The following is a 5,648-nucleotide window of genomic DNA, read 5'->3' on the forward strand; positions in this document are numbered from 1 at the left end:
TTCCTGGCGTTATTGAAACTCCCACTTACCCGCTATCTTCATTGTGCCTCATGCTCCAGGATACTTTACTTGACTGTATAAGGCTCTGTGGCTTCTGCCACTATCAGAGCGACATCAGGGTATCATTTCTTGATGTCTCTTTAGAATATTTTTTATTTATCCTGAAAAGGGATCTGTGGTTTTGGATGAGAAAAAAAAATACATCTTTACTTTCTTAATCTCTAGCTGACATTTAACATTCCCGCAGTTATGAATACAAACAATAAATCAGTAGAATTAGTATAGTTTTAAGTGCCATTAAAGAAAAATTACAGAGATTTTCCTACCTCATTACAGCCATTGCAGTTGTTACTGATATATTGAAAAGTCACTTATGGGGGCACCTGGGTGGCTCAGTCGGTCGGATGGTTGACTTTGGCTCAGGTCCTGATCTTGCAGCCTGTGGGTTTGAGCCCCACGTCAGGCTCTGTGCTGACAGCTCAGGGCCTGGAGCCTGCTTCGGATTCTGTGTCTCCCTCTCTCTCTGCCTCCCCCGCTCGTACTCTGTCTCTCTCAAAAATAAATAAACATTAAAAAAAAAAAAAGAAAAGTCATTTATGGTTACCACTATTTTGAATTCACAGACAATATTTGACCTGCTCTAGATATTAGTGTGTTAATAAAGACAAACATATATTATTATATTGCACATTTGGATTTTAATATATCTTTATTACTTATTTCTGCATAACTATTTCATCTATAATCCTAATTAGGTAAAATAATGGCCTTCAAGGATGCCCACACCCTAACCCCCAGGATCTGTAAATATGTTACCTTACATGGCAAAAGGAACTTTGCAGATGTAATTAAGGTGAAGGCCCTTGAGGTGGGGAGCTTATCCTGGATTATCCAGGTGAGCTCAACCTAATCACAAGCATTCTTAAAAGCAGAGAACCTTTCCCAATGTGGTCAGAGAGGAGAATGTGAAAAGGACTTGATCAACCTTCGCAGATTTTGAAGGTGGAAAAAGGAAGCCAGCAGCCACGGCATGTGGGTGGCCTTTAGAAACTGGACAAGACAAGGAACACAGATTCTCCCTTAGATCTTCCAGAAAGAAGTGCAGCCCTGTCAACACCTTCGTTTTAGCCCACGGAGACCTCTGTCAGACTCCTGACCCTCAGAACTTGAAGATAGTTTATTTGTGCTGTTTAAGCCAGCTAACTGTGTGGATATTTGTTCTGGCAGCAATAGAAAGCTAGTATACTATTTATTTTATATATTTAAAAATAATACTCTGAGAAACTTCTCCAAGGGCAATTTATGCACAAAAATAGCTTGAAAACTCCTGCCCACTCCTGTCTGTTGCTGCAGGTCAAAGGAAAACCTTAGGTAGTTGCCCAGTGACACCTGTCAGTATGTATTGGGGCCCCAAAGGTAGATTGTATATTTTTTTGACAATGATTCAAATATTCCTGTAGAAATTTTTGTAGCAAAATCACAACTAAAGTTCTTATTCAAGCTTTACTTTTCTTCCCACCTTCTTTCTCAGTGCTTCTTATTTTTTCTGGCTTCCAACATTTCCAAATCTGGATTACATTCATATATGCAGCTCATTCATGTGGGAATGAGAGCCAAGGGAGGAGTGATTTTAATCCTTTTAATCGACATTATTACTTTATGAGCTTCCAAATGAACCCAGCAGCCTCCAAAATATCATGCGAGGGAACTGTTGTAAGGAAATGAAAACCGAATAAAGAGGACCTGTGCCAAAGGAGATGTGTTTTCCATTCCCAGTGGTGATAGAGTCTCTGAAGATTCTTTACTGAAATTCTTGGGATCAATTCCTAATTTGTTATAACATGTTAATGCAAAAATGATTTTAAAAAAGAGTTTTCATTTCCTTACTTGTTAAAAGTAAATGGCACCTTTTGAAGTATCTGATTAATTAGAATTAGTAACAATATTTGGGTTCTGTAAAGTTCTAGGGAAGTACCTGATAGAATTCTACCAGTGCATTCTTATCTATTATTTTGTGTGTATCAGAATGAAAAAAAAATCTTTCTTTGTATTTCCAAAAGAGATGTTTCTTCCTCCATAGAAAACCACAATCATGAAGCAACATGAATATGCCTTTGTCAACAGCAGCGGCATCTGTCTGCTCTGAGGCACAACTTACAACACACCCCTCTGCGTGTCCGCATTCTCTTGTTACCAGCAGTCTTGCTAAATGTGTGCTTTTGGATCTTAAGAAAACAAAAAACAAACAAAAAAAAAATTAGAACTGCCAATGCAAACATTGTAAAATTCTAAATTATTGATCAGTGTGCTTTGGAAAATATGCATAAAACAATCTAACCTTCCTTTCCCAGGACTGGCTCCTCTGGGTGATTAAAGACAGAGCTGCTAGTTCTGCTGAGGTCAAGTACATACAGTATATAATAAAGTATGATATCTGGATCTTGGACAAAATGGAATGCCAAACCTAGAATGTTGCCAGCTTTCCACTGTGCAAGGTCTAATTTAGTTGATACATCTGCTTTCCATACTTCACGAACCCCAATGCATTTTCAGGAATTCAAAGCTAATATTTCTCATTACTAAAGATGCATAGTCATTCTGGCCTCAGGGACATAAAGTTGTGTTAAATGACGCGTATTTTTACATGGAAGATTTTTTAAATGCCTTATACAGAGTTTTCTAAAATGTAAAAAAGTATGGGGTGCCTGGGTGGCACAGTCAGTTAAGAGTCCAACTCTTTATGTCGGCTCAAGTCATGATTTCAGGTTTTGTGAGATCGAGCCCCGTGTCTGGCTCTATGGTGACAGCACAGAGCCTACTTGGGATTCTTTGTCTCCCTCTCTCTCTACCCCTCCCCCACACGTGCGTGCTCTCTCTCTCTCTCAAAATCAGTAAACATTAAAAAAAAAAAGATTAAAATGAATAACATGTGAAAACATGATGCTAAAATCTAGCTTAAAAAATCCAAAAATATTTAACTTGTGTTTTATAGGAACTTTTTTTCACTAAAGCAGTTGCATACTTTCACACCTGAAAAACATCTCACATCTCTAATAGCAACCCTCAACTGAGACTAGCATTTTGTTGGTATTTTCATATAACTACACACTTCCTAAATGCTTGTGCATTGTATGGTAAATGCTGTTAACAGGCAGAAAATGCATATTGGTGATGCAAACAGTTTGCACCTAGCAGCTCTGATTTTTTTTTTAATTAATTTTCTCTCACAGAAAATGGCATACTACCAAAACCAGACAAGGATGCCCTAAGGAAAGAAAATCACAGGCCAATATCCCTGATGAACACAGACGGAAAAATCCTTAACAAAGTATTAGCAAACCTAATTCACCAGTGGTGAAGAGTTTGAAGAAAAGCTCTCCTCCCCAAGAAATACTGATAGCTAGCTGCTTATCTCACCCACTCACCTCTTTTAGCATCTGTGTGTAAAGAGAAATCCCAATGTCTGTTGTACTTTTTCAGCTGTATCTATGTAGAAAAAGCATGTCAAAATCTCCTAGGCTGGCCTGCTTTTCTTAGTGAAATTCCTTTTGTCTGTGCTGGTCTGTCTTCCACTCTCTCTGGCTTAACACTGTGGATAGATAAGAATCATGAAAACCATAACCCCCACTGTACACAGTTACTTCAACTCTTCCCCATGAGGCCACCTTCCACCCTCATCCACCCACTGCACGGAGCTTGGAGGATGACACCCCCCCCCCCACCGCCCCCATCATGGCTGATTACTTTCTGCGATGTGTGGGGAATTGGGATCTCTGACAGGACACACAAGAAGAAAAACCACCGGGAGGAAGAGGAGGGCACTCGTGTGATCTCAAGAAGCAATACTTGCTGAGCAGAGGTCAAGTTTCTGGATAAAGACCAGAATCCTTCACCATTCCTCTCAGGTGCTCTGTCATCTGATCCATACCTGCCTCTCTAGTTGGCTTCATATCACTCTCTGCCTTGCTGTTTGGGTTAAGCCACCCTAGGCTTCTTCTTGGTCCCCCAAAGTCATTGCTGTATCCTGTCCCAGAATTTTCACATGTACTGAAGCTATGCCTAGAAACACTCTCTCCCTCAACTTCATTCTGTACTTAATCTCGTTCAATCTCATTCATTTTTGACATCAGATAGATTGCATATGGAAACATTTGTGTTTTAACACACTTTTGCAAGAAGAGATCTTCTTAAGTTCTAGATTTTACAGTTATTTGAAAAATTACTAATGAATATATATTTTATTAGTAATTTAAGTGTTTCTCATACTTCACTGTGTATTCAAGTAAAGTTGACATTTCATTATAAGAATTAAGAACACTTAGAGTATATTTGCCTGGAGAAGATGCATCCCTTCATTAGGGCAAATTAGCACTGATTCTGTCAAGGTATTAAACAATGCTACCCATAGGAAGAAACCTCAGGACTCTATATCATAGAACAGAGATCAGCAAAGTATGATCTATGGGACAAATCTGGCCCACCACTAGTTTTTACCAATAAAGTTTTACTGGAACATGATCATTCTCATTCATTTATGTACTGCCTGTGGTTATTTTCATGATGCAATGCAAGTAGTTGAGTAGTCATGACCAAAACTGTACAGCTCCCTGCCAAAGAAAAACTAAACTATTTCCTTTTTGGCCCTTAAGAGAAAGTTTCCTGACTCCTGTCATAAAATATAATGACAAAGATTTTAATCTAGAAAGTTCAATGCCAGGAAGTACCAGTAATCCTGAAAGACATAAAGCATGAATTCTTCAGAAAATCTAGTATAAATTATACTCTACTCTGATGGCCCCAACAGGAAGAGTTGTCCTCAAAAGTCTCCAAAGTAACAGAATCAGTTAATTTGTCTAAAGAGTGACTGAGAACTGTAGTTTTTGAATGTTAGATATGTATACCAAAATGTGTGTGTGTGTGTGTGTGTGTGTGTGTGTGTGTGTAGAAGTTAATGTTACAATGTTGAGCTCTTCTATTGGGAGTAACTAGTCAGTCACCAGACCCTACTCTTAAGAATGTCTTAGTTTATGATGGGAAAAAGCCATCTTCATTGAAGAAAAGGATTTTTCTTATTGTGCATGTGTCCAACTTATCTAAAAACCAAATCCTTTAGATATGTTAACAAGAGGTAGGCAATGGCTTTCACCAACTTCTTTTCCATCCCTCAGCACTGGATTCTGATCAGCCAAGAGAATATTTCTCTTATCTCCAATTATAACTCTAACATTTCAATACTTCTTTGAGGCAGTTGTTAAAAGTATGTCTTCCACTCTCTCAACCTCAGTAGAATCAGTAAGTGCATGCTTATGTACATAAACTAATCTCTAATTTTGTATTTCTGGGTGTATGATAAATGCCAATAATTATCTCCCCATGGGGAAAAATAAACAAATATAAAAATACATGCCCCGGGTACCAGTAACCAGAACAAATTCAAGCTCAGCAACTTACTAGCCATGTTGCCATGGACCAGTTACTTAAAACTACAAAACTTCTGTTTCCTTATTTATGAAATGGAGGATATAATAACACCTACCACATAAGGTTTGCTTGAATAAAAATAGAATATTTTTGAAGCACTTATGTGATGTCTTGTGTAGAGTAAAATATATATGGACATGTTTTAGGGCATGCTGGTGATGAATCAT

Source organism: Neofelis nebulosa, chromosome 6 (assembly GCF_028018385.1).
Source record: "Neofelis nebulosa isolate mNeoNeb1 chromosome 6, mNeoNeb1.pri, whole genome shotgun sequence".
Classification (NCBI taxonomy): domain Eukaryota; kingdom Metazoa; phylum Chordata; class Mammalia; order Carnivora; family Felidae; genus Neofelis; species Neofelis nebulosa.